A 25,763-nucleotide genomic window follows, 5' to 3' on the forward strand; every position below is an offset into this window, starting at 1 on the left:
TCTCGTTCTCAGGCAGCTCACTGCAAATAAATTGCAATACAGTAATACTTCCCGGAATCTAAGCCAGCAAGCTATAAGAAGATAACGTGCATGCTGTTATGATGAATGCATTTATTTTTTTCTTTTTTTGTGCACTTTCGTTTTCACGTTTATAGCCGTGATGATCACACAAATTGTACCGCTGGTGTTATAAACTGCTCTGACCAAACGGTAGAAGTCTAACTCGTACTCAGACTCATGAAAAAAGTTTACTAACTAATTCTTATCGAAAAACTCCCCAAATGGTGCATTATATACTAAATACAGAGCAACGACATCACAGTCAGTACCTGTAGCCTCCACTACTCTGAGAAAAATACGCTTCAAAAGTGATTGTCAGAGTCCCAGATTGAACCACTGTTTCATAAAGTCTGTACGAATTTATTTTTTGTTGAAGCATTACACTCATCCTCTACTTTATTACATGGTATAATCTCTACGACGTTTCGAAAGCATAAAAAAAGGATGCTGGCCTAAGTGGACTCATTTGCTACACCAGTTATTGATAATTTGGACAGTTGTAGATATCTAATCTGAAGCTCAATCCACCTCATCCAAGAGATGGTCAAATGGACTGAGATCTGATTAGTGGGGAATTCACCGAACTAGTTTGAAATCGCTCTCATGCTCCTGAACAAATTGTGATCAATTTCAGCATTTCAAGATGATGCTGGGAGGAAAACCCATTCGAAGATGGATACACTGCAGCCATGTAAGGATGCACCTGGTCGGTTGTCGTTGTTAATTTTTTAGGAGGGTCAGCAACTAAGGCCATATTGCTCCGTATATGCTGTCTCTAAATTGCATGTGTTCTAAGTTTGATTTTCTGTTTTCTAAACGAAAAACCCGAATTTCGGCCAGGAAAACAATGCTACCCTCGCCTAATAAATTGGCCACGTTGTGAAAAAAAAAGCCAATAAAAATTCCTCACGCCATCTAAGCTACTCGAACTCAGGTGTTTTCTACCCGGTATGGGGATGGCGGTGATTCTACCAACAGTGCTATCCACGAGGACAATTCAATATCTCTGGTTGCTGTTCGTCTTTATTACACCTAACGGAGCTTTATTTATACACTGTGTGTGATAAACTGATCTCTGAAAATTGCAATGCCCTGAAAATCATTTTAATCTGAGTCCTACTCTTTGAAGCCCAACCATCTATACGCACCAACATTCTCTGAGCTAGTGTCTGCATAGAATTACGACTGTAAGTGACACCTTGCCTCTTTCCACCTTCATTGATGCCGTTATGCCAGCATGCTGCCATCAACGAGTCAGTGTCCTAATATATGTGTTTTTGTTGTTGTTGTTGTGTTTATATGTGTTAAGCGCTAAGTCAGATAAGGCTATGAGGCGTCGGTGCATTGTTGGTAGTTGCGTCTGTTGTTCGGTCGGTTTGCCTATTTTTCCTATGAAAAAAACCAGGATTTCCCTAAGATTGAGCCATGCAACTTTCACCCTACACCAACGACTCGGCTATATGCATTTGACAGATGTTGAAGTCAATTTTCCCAAATAGATTATATTAAAAGTACAGTTCACCTTTGGCGAAGAACAAATACACCACTGCTGATTATGTACAAAAATTTTTTTAGAAATTTTTTGATCTATTTTTTTTTTCAAAATCCATTGGTACCCGCAGAAATTTGACCAATTAGTTAATGAACATTGCTCATTAGCGTAAGGTTTGTTGTACTGGTTTCATGGTGTAATATGACTCTGAATCCAGTGATCCGAGTTTAAGTCTTGGTGGAACCTGCGTAATTCGTTCTTTTTTTAATCTTCCTTGATCGACACAGATATTCCCACTTAACAGTTTTCGATTTTTACGAATTCCCTAAAAGAAATTTTATTTTTTTTATAAATATCTTTATTGCGTGGTTGTGAACTCGTAGCCCAATGGATTGCAACTGATACCTATCGCGGCCCCCGATTCTACACCAGGGTCGTGTTATGGTATTCCTAGGCGAGCTCAAACCCAATTCTTACGCAGAGATCTTGCCCAGTTAGTTGATGAAAATTAGCCATGTAACGTGAGTTCCAGGACACTATTTACAATGTGTAATGGTTAGCACTTTTGGCTTCGAATCAGGTTATCCGGGTTCGGGTCTCGGTGGAACCAGGTTGTTAATTCTAATTTTTAGTAATTTTCAAACATCTATCCCTAACTTATAAATTCTAATTATCACAGATTGTTTAAAAAATTGAATAAATCCTTCAAAAATAACTTTTAAACAGTTATTGAAAAAAAAACAAAAAAAAGCATAATATAAGCAGTTCAGCATCCTCTTGGTACTCTAGCGATCGCAAGTTTCCATCATATCAGCTGTTTCCAAAATATATTGTCCTATCACGATTAGGCTTAGAAATGTACATCTACGCTAAAAAATTCTATACAAGATTGACTGAAATATTTTCTAAGCGTTTCTGTGCCTTATTTCTATATGAATATTCCACCAAAATTTCCTTTTCGATCTGCCAGTTGATCCTGATCGATCATTTCCCATCATTTGATGAAATCTATCCTGTTTACACGTAGAACATAGATTCGCACAAATTCATGCAGGCTTTCGAAACTGTTTCTTTCGTACTTTCTGTTCCTTATGTTAGTCTCTTTATTAATCGATGACCAGCTTCTTTTGCGTACTATATAATATCGGTGAAATTACAGCTCAATGTACATTAAGCTTAATTCACATATACAGATTTGCATATTCAGGAACGCAAGTTACCTGAATTAAGAAAAAATTACATAAAATAGTATTAAAATTAGAGACTATAGCGAGTGTTATTAGAAGTTTTTTTTTATAAATCGGGTCACAGGTCTTTGAATCCACCAATCGGAGTTCGAACTGGTTAATATCTTCTCATTAAAGTTTTCTTTTCCGTCTTTCTTTATCATGATCACTGACTCAGAACTATAGGCAAACGAAGCAGAGAAAGAATAAGAATAGTATGGAAAGATGATCAATCACACCAGTAGTTCTATTTGTGCAATGTCAATCTTTGATATGCTGTCTTCTATTCTCTTGGCTCGATCGTTGGTAAAATTCGATTTGGTCTCTTTATGTACAAGTTGTCTTAACGGTTTTAATGGATGTCTGACTTGTCAAGAGATGAAAAAAACAAAACAAAAACGAATGGCAGACAGTCCCATGTCAATTGAAATGCCCAATAAATAATATACTTTCAGTTCATCCCATAAATGAACCAATTCATATTAAAAACATTCGTGATTATTTGCAAAAATTTATTTAAAAAAGTTAGATCTATTTTTTGTTTGGAAAGGAAAAATTTTATTAAAACTTAACGCAAAAAACTTTATTTACTTAATTGGTTACGTACTTCAGCCAGTGATGTTGAATCTTCAGTCTGTGGTTCCATGGTGTAATGGTTAGCACTCTAGACTGTGAATCCAGTGATCCGAGTTCAAATCTCGGTGGAAACTGTTTTTTTTTTTTTTTGTTTCATGGCTGTTGATGTTATAGATTTTTTTCTCCCTCGTAACATAATTTAAACAGCTCTTATCGTTCTCGGTCGTGAGCAGCTTTCTACAAATAAACTGCAATAATAGTTCTTGATAAGAGACATCTGAAGAAGATAACGTACATCCTGCTTTGATGAATGCATTTATTTTTATTTTGTCGTTCTCTTTCGTCTACACGATTATAGCCGTGATGATTGTCACCACAACACCCAAAACTCAGTACTGCTGGCGCCATAAACCAGTGGGAACAAAGGTAAAAGTCCCAGTCCTACTCAGACTTGTGGAGGTTTTATTCCACTCTTTTTATCATAAACTTCTCATCTGGGATATTATATGCTAAAACAAAGAGAAACTATAACACAGTCAATACCTGTAGCCTCCATTGCTGTGAAAAGGAACTAATCAAAGATTTTTAAGAAATCTGCTGTATTAAGCATAAAGTTGAGACCACGTACACTTGAACAGAAACTATCTTAGTCCCAAACTCAACTAGCTCTCACATGTTTGTGGATATTTATTTTTGGTTCAACAATTACGCTTAACGGCTACTTCATTACCTTTATGGTCTCGACGAGTTGTTGAAAACCTACGATAGGGATGCAGGTCCAATTTATTCATTTTCTACCAGCAGCAAATTTGGATAATTGCAGATATCTAATTCGACGAGCGAGCCCATTCGACCTCATCCAAAAGATCCTCTACTGGATTGAGATCTAATGAATGGCAGGCTAGCGAAGAAGGATGAATTCCCTCTCATGTTGCTAACAATTTTGGCATTGTGACATGTAAATAGAAAAAAAACCCATTCACAGTTCGAATCGCAGAAACCATGTGCAGATGTGCCTGATCGGAAAAGTTTCCGAAAATTTCCATGGGCTCATCTTTATTTCTCCGCATTCCGGTCCTTCGATCAGCGTGATATATCAGGAACAAGATTTCTTTGGAGCAGACAACATTTTTCCTAACCTACAACGTTCAGTGTTATTATTCCTGACGCATTTTTTGTACTTTATCGTTTCTCGCTATTAAGTCTATAAGCCTAACTTAACATTCATTGGTGATTTCTCAGCTTAATCTTGTGAGATGCCTCTGTTAGTATTAATATTATTTTCCGCCTTCTGTTTTCTCATTTTCCGATATGAAAATCTGGATTGAAATGCTATTTAACGTAAAAATTCTACACAGATCATTGATTTTTTAAATTTATTTTTATCCTTAATGCATTTAACTGATTTTGAAGTTCGAAGTAGATTATTTACAAAAATTGCAGAACAATGTTTTGATCTATTTATTCTTTTTTTAACGCGAGCTCAAAACAGATTCATACACAATAAAATTCACCCAGTCAGTTGAAGAAATTCTTACACTACATTACCCAAGTAAAGTGACTTTTGAGACACCGGTTCTATGATGTGATAGTTAGCACTGTAGATTTTGATACCAGTGATCTGAATCTGAATCTCGGTAGAACCTGAATAATCGTTTTCTTTTTCATTATCCGATGAGTGAGAGCGTGTATTTGCCTCCTAACAATTCTGATGATCAGAGATTCTAATTTAAAAAATGATTTCTTTCTATAAATATATTTATTGCATTATTGTGAATTGTAGCTTCTAAACCAATGGATGGTAAAAGAACCAATGGATGGAAAACCAAAAGAACCTTCCTCATATAGAACCCCTATCAATGGTAGATGTTACCATCTACCATGGATAGGAGTTCTATATCATGAAGGTTATTTTGCTTTTCGAAGACCCTGGATACTTTTCGATCCAAGGCCTCACTATGTTTTACCAAACGTAATAAATTGCTCTCCATTAAATCTATTTTCTTTCCAGAGCATTATATTACACATCATTACACATATTCTTGCATGAACTCACTCATAATACGAATTTCATGATGTTAACGATTTTCCTAAGAGAAAATAATCAAAAAAATAATTTTAACTATGCTTAAAAATTAGTTTTTCAAATTTTATTTTTTAAATAAAATCATTGAATTCTATTTGAATTATTTTTTTTTCGGGTGGCTTTTTTTTCAGACCTTTAGCACACTGCTTAAAGTGTCTAAAGGAAAAGACACCCTTTTCTACATAAATAAAAATGAGAGAAAAGGCTTCTAATGAATTTATCAGTTTCGGTAGGAATATCCTTATTCACAAATTGCCACGATTGTTAATCGTATTATGGATAAAGGTTAAAAAGTGAAGTTAACAAAATATAATAATAACTAGCAGCTAAAGTTACTCATGGTTAATGAGTTCCAACAGTTGCAGTCTGTAATGGTTGAGTCCTAAGCTTTATGGAAACCTGTTTTTTCGTACTTCCATCGTCTCGGTACTGAAGTGTGGTCTGCTTATAACTGTATGTTATCTATTATTCTCAGAAATCACTGTGGAAATTGTTTTCACTCCAACTTATTTCACAGAAATGCATCTCAATTCCCTAACTTATAAATTCCTATTTAGTATGTTTCTTTATTTTTGTAATATACTGTATATCTTTTGCCCTCTGATGACGAAGCAGTCCACTAAATTTAATACAGTGATCAAGCTGCTAATATTAAGAAGTCAGTTTTGCTAATTAGATTGTCTTTATTAATATATAACCAAAGTGGCCTGTTGTTGTAATGGCTAGCACTCTGAATCTAGAGATCCGACTTCTCAGTGAGGCCTATTTTTTTATTTTTTTTCATGATAATCACTTGAGTTGATCAATGAGGATGAGTGATTGATCCGCTAATGTTATTAGGCTCTATTAATGGTTTAGTACTGGTATTGCGCTCGTGTATCCTGAAAAAAAAAAAAAAAGGTATGTAATTATTTGACAAATAATAGCATTTTAGTGAGGAATTTCTCATGATTGGTTCTATGGTATAATGGTCAGCATTTTGGACTCTGAATCCAGCGATCCGAGTTCAAATCTCGGTGGAACCTGTTGACAATTTTTTTTTAACTCTCGCTCATCGTTGCTAGCAAGGGTTCTTCTGCTTCCACTTTAAATGATTTTGATAATCACAAATGCTTATTTTTTTTTTCACCAGTGTGTTTCTGTTTCTGCTAGAAAGGTGAAAACTAGCAACCGAAACTAATGATACTGCTACTAGTGTACAAAGTTTACATTTCCACAACACTGACAGGTCAAGAATTGTCATATTTTGGCTAAACACTGCTGATTATAAAACAGTGATTACATTGTAGATGTGTTTATAACTGGTGTATTGTATTCGGATTGGAATGCATGTGGGCCTTGTACTTTAAAATGGTTGCCAGTGATTGCCCTCCGGAATCTGCCGATACGTAAATCCGGCAGATTCCGGTTCCATGCGTTGGCGTCTGTTAACTCAAAATTGACAGGCTTCTTAAAAGTTCTCATTCGAAAGAAGATATACCGATGAGCCAAAACATTATGACCCACTAGTCGTTATGCAAGGCTTTTACAAGGCTTTCTTCATTCCAGCCATCAGCTATGCAGCAGGGATCTGGTTTAAAAAAGCAACCACCGCAGTCAATAAAAGAAAGCTAGAAACGATACAGCGCAGCATCTTACTCACCGTCTCCAGAGCATGCTGCACGGTCAGCTCACACGCACTGCAGGCCCTTGTGGGGCTCCTACCCTTGGACCTGGAGATTGTCCGCTGTGGCATGCTATATCAACTATCAAGAGGGAACAGTGTAACTTGCATTGGCTTCACCACAGACCTGACCAACAACAGCAACGCAGAAAAGAAACGACTAACTAAATATCTTCAACAAACCTGGCAGTCTTGATGGGCGGACTCAACTAAAGGTGAGATAACCCGGAAGTTCATCCCGGACATTACCCAAGTGTATCCCGAACAGCCAAACTGGTTCTCACCGGGGCTCTACACCACCTTTCTTCTAACAGGACACGGCTCTTTTAATACCAAGCTGTCAACTTTCGGCATCAGGGATTCCCCATTATGCCACTGCGGAGAAAACCAAACATGGTCACACCTAATGCACGATTGTCCCCTCTTTGAGGATATCAGATGTCATTTCATCACAAAGATACGCTTTAACCCTCAATTTGGTGTCAGTAGGGCATTCCCATGCCCTGCCAGAAGGAAGAATGGGGTAGCGTGGAAGGGAGGAAACAGTATAACCGTCTCCTCCCCCCTGCCGTGGTGGGGTACAAAGGGCCGGACAAGGGAGCCGGCACAGTCGCCAATATGGCGTGTGTGCAGCCTGGATGCAGAGTGGCTAGGTCAGAAGGTTCAGAACAGCATAACGACACTGGCCCCACCTTATATTACATGAGGAGGAGCACTACAAGGCTCTCTCGTGCTTTGCACATGAGCTGTTTACCCGGCTGAGGGCAATGACCCAACCTCCCCAGGCCTGATGCAGGACCTGACTACAACTCATCGGACGGGACTCTGCTCTCATGAGTGCCATTACTTTGTCAACTGAACCAGAAAGATCAAAGTACCACGATATCGGACGGGACTTTGCTCCCACGAACATCACAATCAAACATGGACACCCTGTCAACTGGACCGACAGCGCATGAAACCCAACGAACTACCCTAGAATGTGACACTCACCATATGCAGGAGTAACAACACTGCATCGGCGCCCAGATAACAGAACAAACAGTGAAAGTGACCACATACCAAGAATGACCACCCAAAATGGAAATAGAAGGACTATGACCATGACCATGACCAAACTGGATGAGACCTTGATCCCATGACGAACGCCGGCATTCAACCGATCTGTGAACAAGTCGGTAGAGTCCTTGTCCCTGGATGTACCTCCTGGTGGGGCCAGTGTCGTGATGCTGTTCTGAACCTGCTGACCTAGCCACTCTGCAGCCGGGCTGCACACACGCCATATTGGCGATCTGTGCCGGCTCCCTCGTCCGACCCTTTCTACCCCACCACGGCAGGGGGAGGAGACGGTCATACTGTTTCCTCCCCTCCACGCCACCCCCATTCTTCCTTCTGGCAGGGCATGGGCATGCCCTACTGACACCAAATTGAGGCCTCCTACTCTATTGGCCTTATCCTTCCTCCTTTAACCCCCCCCAGTCTTCAGTCTCCCCCCTTCTATCTTTACACAAGCGAATTCCCCCCCCCCCCCACACATAAATTCAATGAATCCAAATTAACTTACTCCCATATTTCGGTCTTTCCTTATTCAAGCGACATCACCCTACGCAATCGAGAGATATCACACATATATCTATACATATATGTGTACATATTTTTTTTTAAGGTCCTAGCCACTGAACTCTCAGGAAATTAGGTGGCAGGACCTGCCAGAGTGAACTAAAGACTATCGGGTACCTGGTCTGCCTCCACGGGGCGTAAGTGGGGCAACGTTGGGCCTCAGAAGAGGTCCAGCGGCTAAATGGCCAGAGGTACAACGGTACAAACACCACACTTCCATAATCCATGCACTTTTAAATCTCTGGCCTTCCCAGTGAACTGGTACACCCACAATAAAAGCAACGCGGAGATGGGGGAAACCCCTGGTGCTGAAAACACTTACACTAGTCGTTATGCAAATCGAAACAACTGCAGGTGAACTACAGCGCGTACGCTGGTCTGGACACGGTATAAAAACACCTGATACTGAGCTCCGTTAACCAGCATTACTCTTGTTCTTCAGCTGGGAAAGGCAGCAGACTTAAGCGAGTTTGCACTTAAGCATATTCGAAACGACACGGCTGGTTGGATGCTCAGCCGTGGCTAGTACCTTCCGAAAGTGGTCCGAGGAGGGGAAACCCACAAACCGCTGGCGAACTGTTGGACGACCACGGCTCATCGATGTTCGAGGTGCGCGAAGGCTCTCCCGGATGGTACGTGACAACAGAAGGGCGACTGCGGCACAACTCGCCGATAATTGGAGTGCTGGTGACGGGATACGCAACAACGGATGCCCTAGAAAACATCATCGGAAGTGCTACAGCAACAAACAGGAAATATTTCCTCGTCATTGCGGTCGATTTTGCCGGGGCGTTTGACACCCTATGGTATAAAACTCCGGGAAGCTAACCTGCCAACCAATCTCTATAAGTGCATCAGCACTAACCTTACAAAGAGATCAGTCAGAGTAGAAACCCTGTACAGCTCCGTATACAGACCAGTTCACAGAGGATGCCCACAAGGGTCTGTCCAGGACCCGCTCCTATGAAACGTGGTCCTGGATGGCTTCCTGAATCTAGACCTTGGAGACGTAAAATCCCAAGCGTATGCCGACGACCTTATTCTGATGCTCGCTGAACACAACAGGGCCCAGCTAGAAACCACCCCAAACCGGGCGCTCGCCACCAGGCAAAAATTGGCAAACCAAAATCATTTAACAAATATCTCCGATCATAACAAACTCAATATTACTTCGAGGGACCCTGGACATCAGGAGACCTCTACAAATAAACGTTCAGGGCACCACGATCAAGCTAAAAACTGAGCTGAAACATTTTGGCATCATCTTAGACATGCACCTATCTTTCACTCCCCATATCAACTTTATATGCAACAAAATCAGAAAGTACTCGTCTCTCTTCGCTAGAGCCACCCGTAAAGAATGGCGCCTGAGAAAGAAAACCCTTCCCTCCACTACAAAGCTGTCTTTCTACCAATTGCCTTATATGCAGCTGGAGCATTGTACCAAAAAGCAACTACTGCAACAAACAGACGAAAGCTTGAAGCAACACAAAGCCACATCCCGGTTACCACCTCCAGAGCTTGTAACACGGTAAGCACCCATGCACTTCAAGCATTCATGGGTGCCCTTCCCTTGGGCCGGGAAATAGTCCGCTGTGGTCTCCTCCGCCACCTCTCCAAGGGCAACACTGCCACTTGCCAAAATTTTACAATACACCTGACAAACGAAATCAAAACAGAGAAAAAGAGGCTAACTACACACTTACAGCAAATCTGGCAAACACGCTGTTAGAATTCTCCAAAGGGCTCAATAACCCAGACATTCATACCACAGGTTCAGGTCATCTACCCAAAATACCCAGACTGGTTATCACCAGAATTGCTACTCACCTATCTGCTCACTGGCCACGGCGCCATCCGCCAAAAATTGACCTACTTCAGACTCAGTAACACACCTCTCTGCCACTGTGGATAGACAGAAACATGGTAGCATCTGATGCACCACTGCGAATTATATGAGGATCTACGCTGCCGCTTGATCACAGAAATACAATATGTGCCACTGAACCAGGAGCACCACTTGCTAGAGGAGGAACACAGCTACAAGGCGCTGACCAAGTACGCGCAAGACCTCTTTTGCAGAAGAAGAACCTTCCCAGAGCCCCAACCATAAGCAGTAAAACCAGCCTAAACACTCTCCTGCCTGCAAGACTGCCCGGCAGATGATACTAAACTACCTGAAAGAAAACACCTCATTCCGAAAACACAAGGAAAACACCTCACTGCCAATCTGAACTGACTAAATCACAGACCAGACAACGCACAGATACATGCCTTCGTATTAACCTAGGCGTGACAATCACTGACGACGATGCTACCTAGCAAGCGCTGACCCACAGACAGCGTACTTATAAACTAGATAAAGAGCCAAACATAGACCCGGCTGGAGACAATCTTACCAAATCGCAACGGAGAGACAACTTTCCACAATTGGTAGCCGCACCAAATGACATCACAACCTCACAAAACTGTGTAATCTATAGACGCTTCCTGGCAACAACTGATCAAGCACAAATCCACAAATGGCAGCCGTGAAGAATAACATTCACCACTTTGATGCAACTTGCAGTATACATGCTGCTTTGTGCCATATTGGCGACCTCCTGAGCCGGCTCCCTTGCTTTGCTCACCACTTTCTTCTCACCTGGTGATGGCCTTCCGTCTCCTCCTGCACTGGCCCCCCTATTTTTCCCTCTGGTGGGGCATGGGCATGCCCCACAGATTTTCACTGGGGTCGTCTCCACTATTTACCCCATTCTTCCTATCATTCTCCCCCATCTTCCTGCTACCTAGCATTCCACCCCACGAGTCAAACTTTAGCCCAAAACCAAATTTTCGCCAACTAATCGGCCTCTTTTATATCTAGCGCTGTCCCCATCAATCGAATATAAACTGCGCGCGTATAACAAATATCATTTTTTTTTGTAAGTCCTAGCCACTGAAATCTCAGGAAATGAGGTGGCAGGACCTGACAGAGTGAACTTAAAGACTATTGGGTATCTGGTCTGCCTCCACGGGGTGAAACTGGGGCAATGTCGAGCCTCAGCAGAGGTCTGGCGGCTAAATGGCAGAAGAACAACGGTACAAAACACCACACTTAAACATTATCCATACACGTTTAAATCTCTGGCCTTTACAGCGTACTGTATCACCTTACAATGTAAACTAACCGGAGATGGGGGGGAGAACCCCTGGAGCCATTTAACCCTAACTACACTTTAAACTTTATCTAAACATCATTGCTGACCAGGTACACCCTTTTATGGCAACGGTCTTCCCCTCTGGCGGCGCCACCTTTCAGCAGCATAATGCGCCATGCCACATCACCCAGGTTGTTCGAGACTGGTTTGCAGAACGTAAGGAAGACTTCCAGGTACTTCCTGGCTTGTGTCCTACTGCACTTTGTCTGTGTGGGGCTGAAGAGAACGTGGATCATATCTTATTTGATTGTTACTGCTTTTTGGACTATAGACAAGAACTTCAACTTACTGCAGGACACTTCACTAGTGAAAATAAACCTTTATTCGATCTCAGGTTGCATTTAATGCTCTTAATACATTTGCTACACGTGTTTTCAAAAGGAGAGATGAACTTCGATCAGTTAACCCAAGATAGACTGTTGTTCTTGTGACTCTTTGTACTTCGAGGGTTGATGTACGGAAAAGTGACTTTAACTACGAGTTCTCACAGTGATTGCTTGTATTAGATGGTAACAATGTTATTGTTATATATTAGAACTACTGTACTGGATTTCTACTGCCTCTGAAGATTCTACTTTTTGTTCCTTGGTAATGCTACTCCAGTGGATTATCCTTTTGGGTGTATTGTTTGGTGAACTATTGAAGCCGACTAAGACTTCATATTGATTGTACATAGTACATACAGTATATTTGTTAATGATGAATCTTTCCCTATTAATAGTTTGATGGGATGAAATTTGATTCATGATATTTGGACTCTTTCCTCAACGAAGAAAAGAATGTCTTGAGGAGCTTTCGCTTTTTTGCTGATTCTGATACCAGGTTGGGACTTTTCGTAAGATGCTAGGCACCCGTCACGATGACAGCAGAACAAAATTTACACACAACAAACATCACACACACATGACTGGTTATGGCGCAAGCTTCACCACAAGAAGCATAAAAGCGGCTAATGGGGGGAACCCTGAGGTCCGCTTAAATACTTAAAAAAATACTTACTGCTCTGTCCTCCAAATTCCGCAGACACGAATCGCATCGAGAATCTGTGGTTTGTGTTGGAACAGCAACTCCAATCTGCGGCGTCTCAACCATGGACCTTACAGGAGTTAAAGGATCCGCTGGTTACGTGTTGGTACCAGATACCACAAGACTCATTTGGAAATATTGTAGCATCCATGCCTCGCATGGTACGAGCTATTTTGGCTGCACGTGGAGGGCCAATATCATATTATGTAGGTGGTCATAATGTTTTGGCTCATTGGTGTAGATTGTAGTAAAATCATATTGAAAAATAATAACGTGTCAGTCACTGACACGTTAGTATTTTTCAATATAATTTTACTGAAATTTAACGAAACCTCTTTTTTCGTACTTCCTCCGTTTTAGTACTAAAGTGTGGACTGCTTATACCTTTAAGTTTCCTCATTATTCTCAGAAATCCCTGTTGAAATTGTTCTCACTTCACTTTTTTTCATAGATGGGCACCTCAATTCCTTAACTTTTGAAATCGTGTTTGGTATGATTCTTTATTTTTGTAACATAAATCTTTTGCCCTCTGATGACCAAGCAATATTCAAACCAGTTGTGAATGTTACATACACCAGTTCACTTCAAATAAATACTAAAACCTCTCGACAGCTGTTGGCATTTAATAAAGATTCAAACCACTCGACAACTAAGTTTAATATTCTGATCTAGCTGCTAATATTAATGCGAGTACGTTTGTTTTGTTTTATTACTACTTTTTCTCCCCTACGTTTTCGCATATAAAATCATGAAACCATTCTGCCGAATGCTTTTAATTAAACTGAATATTTTTCAGAGATCACTAATTATTGCCTCGACAAATGCATCACATTTAAGAAGTCAGTTTTTCCAATTAGATTGTCTTTATTAATATATAATCTAAGTGGTCCGTTGTTGTAATGGCTAACACTGAATCCAGCGATCCGACTTCTCAGTGAGGCCTTTTTTCATGCTAATTTACCTTTCTTCTCTTGAGTGATTAGATACTTGTCTCAAGTGTCTAATCACTTTAGTTGATCAACGAGGATGAGTGATTGATCCTCTAATGTTATTAGGGTGTATTAATGGTTTTGTAATGGTATTATGCTCGTGTATCTTGCAAAAAAAAACTTATCTATTATTTAACAAATAACAGTATTTTAGTGTGTTGTTTCATACAAGTGGTTCCATGGTGTAATGGTTAGCACTCTAAATCCAGTGATCCGAATTGAAGTCTCGGTGGAACCTATTAACAGTCATCTTTTTTTCTCAAGTGGATAAGAATGGTGTACCACGAAGATTATTATGAAGATTATTAATTTCGTGTGTGGGTTGAACACCGGTTCCATGGTGTAATGGTTAGCACTCTGGACTTTGAATCCAGCGATCCGAGTTCGAATCTCGGTGGAACCTGCGTAAATATTCTATTTTTATTTCCAGAGTTTGGGGGAATAAATATTCCTGAACAGACTTTGATGAAAAATTATGTTATTTTATAAATATCCGTATAGGCCCGGAAGTTTTATGTTCAATGCGTTTTATTAAACGTATTAAAATGCTCTTGTTTTTAATTAATTAATTTTATCTTTTTGTATTTGTTTTTATAGAAATTCAAAAGCGTTTCTGTAAATTTTGTTTTGAAATTATTTCCACCACATTTATTCCAGCATTAACGTACCCAAAATACAAATTTTGATGACATTGTTAATGATTTTCCTAACAGAAAAATCTGGTTTCAAAAATTATCTTAAAAATCTGAGCTTAAAAATTAGATTGAAAAGTTTCATTTTTGGAATAAAACCATTGAATTCTATTATTTGTGCATCATATATTTTTCCCAGTCGCTGTTTTTCCGCGGACCTTTAAAAAACGAGTGAGAGAGAAAAGCAAAAAGCTTCTGATGTAAATTTATCAGTTTGCGAAATACAGTTATCTAAAAATTGAGAACTGTTTTGTATTATAGGCAAAGGCTTAAAATTACGGTTAAAGGACATTAACGATTATTAGCTAAAGAGTCATTATGGTTAGTTGGTTTCAACGGTTCCAGTCTGCAATGTTCGAGTCCTACGCTCTTTCTTCCACCGTTTCTCCAGGGGAAGTGTGGTCTCCTTATAATTATACATTAACTCTCATTATTTTCAGCAAAACATCGGCTACATGGTAGCCGAGCCGATATTCCTGAAAATAACTCACCTAAATCTGAATTTTGACTTTCTTCTTGGAAAATTGTAACGTTAGCATACATCAACTTGGTTATGTTGGTATTCCATAATAAATAGTGTAAACTAATTTATTATGGAATATCAACACTAAGCTTTTTTTTATAAACGTTCCGCTGATAAAACTCAAACTTTTGCAAAACATAAGAATTTCTTCAACAAAATAAATCAAACTTTGATCCTGATTTACGTAGAAATAACTAACAACAAAATTGCATAAAATATACTTAATTGCGGGTTAATTGAATTGTCATTATAAAGGATTCCATGGTGCTTACACCATGGAATCCTTTATAATGACAATCCTTTATAAGGATAAGCTTTCTGGACCTGGAACCCAACAATCCGTGTTTAGATCTTGTTCTCTTTCTATATCAATTATTTCTGCAGTAATTAATTATTTATGAAAAATTCACAATTAGGAGGGCTATCTTCAACGCTTAGGCTGAGTTGAAAGTTGGTCGGTATACCTCAAGGGACCAAAGTTCGAATTACAGAAGTTTAATGCAAATCTTAAAATTTTTAAAGTAATGCGATATTATAAAAACGTTGTCTCCTGGCTTTACCAAACATTGCGAAATGATAATTAAAGATCGTCCCAGCTTGATAAGTTTTTAAAATTTGTATATTTACTGCAACCAATCAGTATTTTGTGTTTTTATGTGGGTTCATTAAGATCTGAGTTATAGAACCGTTTATAATAAACTAGGTCAGTGGTTATTATGTAATACGATTTCTTCAGACCATCTGATTTCTCTATTAAGTAAATGAAAACCAAAGAAATGTTGCTATGTAGTGTCAATTTAGTATTAATCAAGAAATTAGTTCTGAAGTTGCTGGTGGTTCTGTCATGTAATGGTTAGGATTCTGAATTGGGCATCACTTTTTTTTCTCTGATTGCTCGTTGAGGGTAATGGTGCTAGTTTTCTAGAAGAAAAGAGTGGCAGTTCTTTCTGCCACTCTTTTCTTCTTGTATATTAATCACCTTTTACTGACCGGAAATAATACGCATACTTTTTCTGTCGATAGCAAGCTACACACTGCTCTCCAATTTGCGAAACCTTGTCCTGCACGAGCAGGTTCAACATCTCCAGTACAGTATCCGTACCAATTTCTTAAATGATGATCTCCAGGTAATTCCTCAATGGAGAGAAGAAATCTAATTAATCTAGAAAATCTTTTTAAAGCTCAGTGCTGCCTTATTCCTTTCAAAGATGAGTCTACTGTTTCTATTCTCACCTTCAATGACACTCGTATTTCTAGAAAAATATCAAAGATATTAGTTTTTCTGAATCAAGAAACGGTATTTTCTTTTTCACTCTCGGATTTACCTTTCACCTGAAGAACTACCCCCTCGGTGCAAATCTCAAATTCGACCTACCATGGAATATTCTTCCCACATTTGAGGTGGATCCCCAACATCCTTTTTTTTTCAAGCTTCTGACTCTGTTCAATGCAGTCAGATTAATTAATGATCCATGTCTTATGTAGTCGCTCAGCTTTGTCTCACAGACGTTCAGTTTCTGATGCATGTCTTTCTTGTATATTCTTCTACGGGCGGTCTTCTTCTGAACTGGTAATTTCTGAAGTGGTAACTCTACCACTTGCTTTCGCACTTACCCCGAACACTTGCATCAACCATTCAGCATACATCCAAAGGCAGAATCCTACCGTAAAGGTGCAAAAAATCCCGCATCCCAAGCAACCAGCGCTCGAATGCTAGCAACTTCATCCTTAAAAAAAAGGGGGCTAGCGAAAATTACAGAGAGAACGAGTGAGAAAATCCTTTCAGTCTCTAGATAATAATGCCTTATTCAACACCTCGAAAAAAATTTCCCTAGTGGATCTTTATCCAATAAAATGAAAACCTAGGCAAAATAGGTATATACCAGGAACAAACTGTTTTACAAACATAATACAATATAAATATTAACATTAAATCCAAGCGGGCACATTTCTGTCACTTTGGTGATGATAGAAATTGTACATGGAATTGCACATCATAAAATCCCATGTACTTTATTTGTTTGACGTTTCACTACGTCATTGGTTCCATGGTGTAATGGTTAGCACTCTGGACTCTGAATCCAGCGATCCGAGTTCAAGTCTCGGTGGAACCTGTTAACAATTCTATTTTTCTACAGTGTTTAATAAACCTTTTGTTAAACAACGGAACCATTAAAAGAGCTTAAACAAGTCGGAATATAAAAATGATTTATTATAAATAGTTCTGATTTATGTGAAACGTATAATTATGCTCACATGTGTGGGATTATTCCTGTTTGTTACTTTGCAACTATACTCTTAGAACAGGCTGTTTGTAGATGCACTTTTTAAACATAAAAGTTCACTTGAGTGGTCACCCTGATGTCATCGACCTCTTAGTTTTTTATTTATTGTTATGTTTTTTATTTGAGGACTTATTACGTCTTCAGCATCATCTACGAAGAGCTATTTTCCAGTGTGTGCAGCCAGATAAATATTACATAAATTACAGAGATGTTCAAAGTCACGCGCACACACACACACACGCTAAATCATTAAATATTAAATATATTAAATTCATACTTTTAGAAATTAAAAATAGATGTGAAAATAACAAAAAATACCGGATAAATTTCAGATATAAAAAAAGCAGTTTAGCTAATGGTTTTTAGATTAAATGAATTATAATGAATGGTGAAACAGCAAAAAACAACATTTTTTTAATAAAAAAACAGCTAGTTAAGGACTGAATACTCTGGTTGACATGCTGTTTGGATGATAACTAATCCTTAGTGCGATCTATGATCGAACTTGGTACTGTATTTCGCTAAACGTATTTCAAATTTCTCTAATTTATAGACTATATTATGAGAATAAAGCATCCACGCAGGACATGAGAATTCCAGAATTGGTAAAAACCGGAGTTGTACATGTAATTTAATTAGTTAAGAAGAATTGAATAATGGAGAAGAACAAAAGAATTTAATGAAGCCAAGTAGTTCATTTGTATGTTTGTTTAATGATGGTATCTACATTTTTTTTTTAATGAAAACCCCAAACACAAGAGGTTTTAGAACCTACAATACTTAGTACTGTGCTTGGGTCAGAGGTTGAGAAGACGAAAGAAGAAGATATTTGTTGACATTGGACTTGAACTTCTGTAGACTGTAATTTTTAGGAAATACGTATGAAGGAAGGTTGTTCCAGAAAACTCCAGTTGAATGAATCAATGAGGAAGATGAAAAGTTGGTTCTGGGGGTTTGAAGTTGGACAGTAAATGGAGGTTGGCTGGTGGCGGCACGTGTTCGGACTGTTTTGAAAGACTGAGAGAGAATTATAGAAGCCAATTCAGAAGAACAGTGCCCATGGAAGTATCTGTAGAAAATGCATCCAGCAGAAAGTATCTGCAGAAAAGGAAGTATCTGTAGAAAATGCATGCAGCATGCAACAGTACGTCTATGGGACAGCGAGTGGAGAAACTCTGTTAGAGAGGAGTCATTAATTAACCTAACTGCCCTCTTCTGAATGGAATCAAGAAGCCTGAGAGAGGTTTTGGGGGCACCACCCCAGATGTGGGAACAATATTCCATGGTAGGGCGAATTTGCGATTTGTACAGAGTGAACAGCTGTTTAGAAGAAATGTAACGCCGAAAGCGAAAGAGAAAACCAAGTTTTTTAGATGCAGAGGAAGCAATATTTGTAATGTGCTTGTGCCAAGAGAAATTAGAAGTCAGGGTAATCCACAAAAGAGATATATCATTTTGCCTAGAAATCGGAGTGTCACTAAAGATAAGCATAGGAGCAGAAGAATCCTTTTTGCGAGATATACGACAAGACTGAGTTTTAGAAGGGTTGAAATCAACTAAGTTGTCTTTGCCCCACTGGAGAATTACCTGAAGATCGGCATTTAAGGAATTGGTAGCACATTTTCGAGAAATTTAAGCTGATTGAGCAGGGCAACGTTTCTCAAAATGGAAAGTAGAATGCAATGTGCTATCATCGGCAAAACTATGGATAGGATTTCCAGTCAATGGAAGAAGGTCATTGATATACAAGAGGAAAAGAGTGGGGGAAAGAACTGAACCTTGGGGGACACCGGCATTAGTGGAGAAGTTAGAAGACAGAGAGCCATCTACCATCACCCTCAATGCGCGATCAGAGAGAAAACTGGATAACCAATTACTAAAAACAGTTGGCAAACCATAAGATGGAAGCTTGTTTAGAAGACCTTTATGCCAAACACGATCATAATCCTTTGAGATGTCAAGAGCAACTACTTGTGTTTCACCAAACCTTTCCATTGCATTAGTCCATAAATGGGTAACATAAGCCAGAATATCACCAGTGGATCGACACTGACGGAATCCGTACTGGCAATCGTTGATCAGATGGAAGGTTTCTATGTAGTTTAAGAGTTGGCGGTTAATTGATTTCTCCATTTCTTTAGAAAGAGTAGAAGTAATTTGATGGGAGGGACTTGTCACCCTTTTTAGGAATTGGCTGTATATGAGCAAATTTCCAATCAGAAGGAAGACCACCTTTGGAATAAGAAAGTGAAAAAAGGCGGCAAAGAATAGGAGTAAGTTCAGGAGCACAGGTTTTGAGAACAAGTGGAGAAATACCATCAGGACCTTGAGCTTTTTTAGCATCAAGATTCGACAAAATCCTTCTGACATTCTTTTGACGGAATACCACAGGAAGCATTGAATGGAGAGTGTTGCGAATAGCGGGAGGTGTTTGCCAAGATCATTAATACATGAGTGAGAAGGAAAATGGAATGCTAGCAGGTCATCTTTATCTTTAGCTGAAGTGACAATAGAACCATTTAGTTTTGACAGAGGTGGGAGCAGAGATGGGGAAACATTGCGGCCATTAGCTTTGGCAAGAGACCAGAATGCTCGGCTACAATTAAGGCACGAAGCAATTTTTCTATTCTTAGCATGTTCAAAATCTAATTTGGACTGATTAATAACTGCTTTACAATCGTTGCGAGCTTTGGTGTAGGCAGAAAATGAAACTGAAGAATTGGAAACTAAACAATTACGATATGCAACATTCTTCTCTTGAACAGCCTTAGCACATTTATTGGAAAACACAGGTTTAGATAAAGGACGAGATTTTTAATGTGGAGTGTGGGTAAAGAATTCCATTTCTACAAGAATAATTTCACTGACACGATCTGAACGAAAGTTGACATCAGAAGTTTTGAAACAGTAATTCGACCAAGAAAAAAAAGAAAAGAAATCTCGCAGGTCACCCCATTATGCATTCTTGTAATGCCAAACAACACGAGTTTGGGAACATCCATGAGATAAAGTCTCAATTGGAGAAGAGGTGCCTAAAGGACCACTGACTTCGACCGTGCACTTAGAATGATATTTACATGCTTAACAAATGAACGGTTATAGCTGAATATGAAACCTAAATCTGATATGAAATTAATTTTTTTTTAAGTTTTGATTGTGCATGTAATTATTATGTATTTATATTTCTTCCTAGGGTCTTTAAATCTCAGCATTTTGATCCAACGCGAAGGGCCACACAACAGCGCAATTTTTTTGGAGAAGAACAAATCAATTTCATAATTTTATGATGCTCTTCTGTAGATTGTATATGGATACTAATACTCGATCAAAGCAACCATTAAGATCCAGTTTCGCCTATAAACCATATACTCCTATGCTTATTATAAAAAAATATAATATATTCTAAGAAAAAACCGAATATATAATTTGTGATGGTATATTCTAAGCGGATATGTAATTTGTGATGGTATATAGCACCATGCTCTAATTTTTCCTTAAAAAAGTAGAACTTTTGCAAAATTGTAGAATTACTGCAACAGAAAAAATGGTGACTTTGATATGATCCAGGTAAAGAAATGATTAACGTCAAAAGTACAAAGCGCCCTTTAAAAACTTAATTTATTACAAGCTACTCTCATCGTCTTTCAGCGTGGTTCCATGGTGTAATGGTTAGCACTCTGGACTCTGAATCCAGCGATCCGAGTTCAAATCTCGGTGGAACCTTTAATTGTTTTTTTTTATTTTTTGTGACTGCAACTTAGTATTCTTCGTTCCAATTTAATAGATTCTGATTATCACTGATTATAAAAAAAAATGTGCTTCACCAATAGGTTCGCCCTACTTGTACTTCCTTCGTGTACGTGTACTCTTGTACTCTCTGTTCGTTCCTTTTAATTAACTGATTGTTTATTTACGGTTTAGAGATGATTTTGGAAACAGACCTCTTGCTTTCAATAACTGTATCCAAACAGAGATTAAGGACACAGAAATTAAGAATCCCGGGATCACAAAGAGAGATTTTAGAATTCCAATATGATAATCACTATTAATGCAAAACGCTCTTTAATTTGGATAATAAATATGTGCGGGATTAGATACGTTAGGTAAAATCCGTACACGGGCATCATACATGTTTTAGGCAAATAAATCGTTGAGTAACTAGCTATGGATGGGCCCTTTCCATAGATTCATTGTGATATATGATATCACAATGGATCTTCAACTAACAAAACAGAGGACAAGTAAGGACAAAATATTTATTAAATTTGAACGTGGAACACGTTTTGCGATCAACTGGGAAAAAAAAATGCCGATGGAAGGTTCATGCAGATTCGAATTCAGAGTCCATAGTACTAACCATTACATCATGGCATGGTTACTTACCCAGCACATAATACAGCTAAAGCATGTCGAATAATTACCTAAAAAAAAAAGGTCTGTGTGTGCGTGTGGGTCTGTTCGCGATAGCGCTGCAAAAAAAAAAAAAATAAATAAAATAATAATAATAATATATGAATAATAATAATCGAATTGTTTTAAAGAAATATTTTGGAAATAACTTCCACTACTTTAAAGCTGAATTGGATGAACGCTTCCACGTACTCTGTCCGGTCAAAACATTATAACCACCTACCTATTAGAGGGTATGTTCTACTCTTGCTACCACTAACGCCCCCACGCGGCATGGCATGGGTTCTAAAAGGCCTTTTAATATTACAGGAGGTATGCTGTACAATTTTTTTCAGGAATGCGTAGATCTGCGATAGTCCATGGTAGAGTATCCACGCAATCCAAGAGAGATTCTATGGGATTCGTATAAGTCGAATTCTGTGGCCAGGGTAGCACCTGAAAGTGATGTTCATGTTTGGCTTACCGCTCTCGACCGGCAATGTGATAGGGTGCACTATCCTACTAGAATACACCTGTGCCATCCGGGAAGATAGTTAATTGGAAAGAGGGTACCTGAAACACAGCGGATAGGTAGTTTTTAGCATTCAAAGTGTGGTCTAGAGGTGTTATAAGGGCTCCAACAGGCAGGTGGCGGCAGTCACCTGCCCTTTTCTGTTGGACCAAGACATTGGAATGATTCCTTCCCGCAGTATGTCTTCATACCGTCGTCATCCGTCCACAACGGCATAGTAGAGAACGTGTCGGGAAAAGTAACTTTTTTCCAGTCGCTAATTGTTAAATTACGCCGTTCAGAAGCAAACTTTAAGATTCGTTGGCGACGGGTGGCCGTAAGTCTGGGGTACCTCCACCGTGCGTCTACTCCGTGGCCCATACGAGGAGGGTTTATTGGATTTTGGTCTCGGAAACAGCGCTGAGAAATATGGCCACCTAAAAGCCAACTCATCTGCACACACATTAATTTATGTACATACATGGGCCATAAACAAACATATACTTCCTCCACAGTTAAGGCCAACTGAAATGGCCAGTTTGATAAAAATTCACAGGTTTCCCAAGCTGATTAGGGTGAAATGCCCTACCACAACTGTAAAAAGGATCACTGGCAAGATCTCGGCATATCCTTCTGGGACCTGTGCTCTTGGAGAGTCACTCAGCCTTTTCTCACAGCGACTCCTACTCTGTGCCCACATCTCAGCCGTCTGCACCTATCTGATAGGCTTCTACCATTTCAGCTACTTTCATATGCCCTGTCTTTGGATGCTGACCGTAATATGTTTTCTTGTAATAGGGAGTACCGACGCCGCATCCTTAAATTGTATTTTCCTGTCCCTGATCCTTCTCCTTGAGGCTCACCTTAATGCCGCAACCAGCAATATGACGTGAAGATGGCTTACCAACCAACCTTGCAGTTTTCCACCTATATATTCTTTGTACATTGTGATGTTTTTAATTGTATTATACTTTGAGTGTTGAGCTGTATTTACTTTTATTCGTTCACATATGCATTTTTATATTTTATTTATTAATTTCTTTTTCTTACATATTGTAATATTACTGTTAACCCCTGGCCTTGTGGCCGTGAAGGGCTTATTGCAATGTATCCATTGTATTATTATTATTGCAATAAAGATTTCTAAATGTCCATTAATTGCCCATTGTGTCTGGTCAATTTTTCTGCTTGGCAGGACGAAAATCCCGGCCTTCCGTAAGACAAACCTTGCTGTTCACGACTGAGACCAACCAATTCAACCACGGAGTGAATAAAGCCCGTAAAAGTTCCTCACGTTATTGACAGCAATCGCACATGGGGCTTTTCCACCCGATATGGAGATAACTGTGATTATAACCAGTGTTACCGAGCGATGAACGTCCATGGTCATATAGGTATACTAGTCTAAGGTTAAGCAGCACCAGAAACATTCGTTCAACTCTTCTACATTATTTTATGAAGGTACAAATCTGTGTACAGTGGTCAGGAATGTGTATTGTTTTATATTTGTGCGAATGGATTGTGTTATGTCTTTGTGAATGGTGTCTTGTTGTGTTGTTTTGTTGTTTTTAGCCATTTAGCAATTCAGAAGCGGAGATCATGGAAAGCTACTTCTAAACCCGTGCCAACTGCGCGGATGTACCTTTCTTCTACCATACACTGTTGTTCCTCCAAATACCATCTTTGGACTACCAACAAAAACTATTAACATAACATAAAGGTGCAGAAATCCCATAATCCGAGGAACCAGCACTCGAATACCAGCAACTTCCACCCTTAATCCTTTCAGTCTCTCTAGATAGCAATGCCTTATTCAGCTCCTCAAAGCAAAATTACCCAAGTCCAATTAACCTTTGTCCAATAAAATGAAAACCTAGGCAAAATAGGTATATACCAAGAACAAACTGTTTTACATACATAATACAATACAAATATTAACATTACATCCAAGCGGACATATTTCTGTCACTTTGGTGATGATAGAAATTGTAGAATCATACAATCCCATGTACTTTATTTGTTTGGTGTTTCCATACGTCATTGGTTCCATGGTGTAATGGTTAGCACTCTGGACTCTGAATCCAGCGATCCGAGTTCAAGTCTCGGTGGAACCTGTTAACAATTCTATTTTTCTACAGTGTTTAATAAACTTTTTGTTAAACAAAGGAAACATTAAAAGAGCTTAAGCTCTTTTAATGGTTCCTTTGAACAAGTCGGAATATAAAAATGATTTATTATAAATAGTTCTGATTTATGTGAAACGTATAATTATGCTCACATGTGTGGGATTATTCCTGTTTGTTACTTTGCAACTATACTCTTTAGAACAGGCTGTTTGTAGAAGTCGTTTAAAACATAAATGATTGCCTTGAATCTGAGGTCTTTATTACGTCTTTAACATCATCTGTGAAGAGCTCTTTTCCAGATGTGTGCAGCCAGATAAATATTACATAGATTACAGAGATGTTCAATGTCACACACACACACATACTGGAATAGTTTGTATGCCATCTATAATCGAAGGTGTATTTCGCTATACGTATTTAAAATTTCTCTAATTTATAGACTATATTACGAGAAGAAAGCATCCACGCAGGACATGAGAATTCCAGAATTGGTAAAACCCAGAGGTCTACATGTAAGTGAATTAGTTAATCAGAATTGAACAATGGAGAAGCACAAAAGAATTTAATGAAGCCAAGTTCATTTGTAAGTTTATTTAATGATGATGGTATTTACATGCTTAACAAATGAATGGTTATGGCTGGATATGATCCCTAAATCTGATATGAAAGTAATTATTTTTTAAGTTTTGATTGTGGGTGTAATAATTATATAAGTTATGTTTCTTCCTCTTGTCTTTAAATCTCAGTATGCTGCATTTTGGTCCAACGCGAAAGAGCAGACAAAAGCGCACTTTTTGTGGAGGGGGGAAGGACAAATCAGTTTCATAATTTTATGATGCCCTTCTGTAGATTGTATATGGATACTAATACTCGTTCAATGGGACCATGAAGATCCAGCTTTTTTCTCTAAACCATATACTCCTATGCTTATTAAAAATATAATATATTTTATGAAAAAAGCATGTTATGTAATATTCCTATGAATAGCCCTCCCCTGACCCTCACATACTTTGTCCTAGTATGTAATTTGTGATGGTATATAGTCCCTTTTTGCTCTAATTTTTCCTTCAAAAATAGAACTCTTGCAAATTTTCAGAATTAATGCTACAGAACAAAAGGACCTTGACTTTGACATGATCCAGGTAAAAAAATGATTAACCCCAAAAGTAGAAAGGGACCTTTAAAAAAACAATTGATTACAAGCTACTCTCAATGGCTTGCCAGCGTGGTTCCATGGTGTAATGGTTAGCACTCTGGACTCTGAATCCAGCGATCCGAGTTCAAATCTCGGTGGAACCT

General features: G+C 38.8%; 7 non-coding genes across 7 annotated transcripts; all 7 read left to right on the forward strand.

The window, feature by feature from the left end:
- The first annotated feature begins 3,416 nt into the window (after window positions 1-3,416).
- Window positions 3,417-3,488, forward strand: TRNAH-GUG (transfer RNA histidin (anticodon GUG)). Its single transcript has one exon. It is a non-coding gene; the product is annotated as a tRNA-His (tRNA).
- A 2,905-nt stretch (window positions 3,489-6,393) lies between these two features.
- Window positions 6,394-6,465, forward strand: TRNAQ-CUG (transfer RNA glutamine (anticodon CUG)). The gene has a single exon. It is a non-coding gene; the product is annotated as a tRNA-Gln (tRNA).
- Window positions 6,466-14,269: 7,804 nt separating this feature from the next.
- Window positions 14,270-14,341, forward strand: TRNAQ-UUG (transfer RNA glutamine (anticodon UUG)). The gene has a single exon. It is a non-coding gene; the product is annotated as a tRNA-Gln (tRNA).
- Window positions 14,342-17,195: 2,854 nt separating this feature from the next.
- Window positions 17,196-17,267, forward strand: TRNAQ-CUG (transfer RNA glutamine (anticodon CUG)). The gene has a single exon. It is a non-coding gene; the product is annotated as a tRNA-Gln (tRNA).
- Window positions 17,268-21,089: 3,822 nt separating this feature from the next.
- TRNAQ-CUG (transfer RNA glutamine (anticodon CUG)) lies at window positions 21,090-21,161 on the forward strand. The gene has a single exon. It is a non-coding gene; the product is annotated as a tRNA-Gln (tRNA).
- Window positions 21,162-24,380: 3,219 nt separating this feature from the next.
- On the forward strand, window positions 24,381-24,452 carry TRNAQ-CUG (transfer RNA glutamine (anticodon CUG)). Its single transcript has one exon. It is a non-coding gene; the product is annotated as a tRNA-Gln (tRNA).
- Window positions 24,453-25,691: 1,239 nt separating this feature from the next.
- TRNAQ-CUG (transfer RNA glutamine (anticodon CUG)) lies at window positions 25,692-25,763 on the forward strand. The gene has a single exon. It is a non-coding gene; the product is annotated as a tRNA-Gln (tRNA).

Source organism: Mastigoproctus giganteus, chromosome 9 (genome assembly GCF_048544385.1).
Source record: "Mastigoproctus giganteus isolate SK-2022 chromosome 9, ASM4854438v1, whole genome shotgun sequence".
NCBI lineage: Eukaryota > Metazoa > Arthropoda > Arachnida > Uropygi > Thelyphonidae > Mastigoproctus > Mastigoproctus giganteus.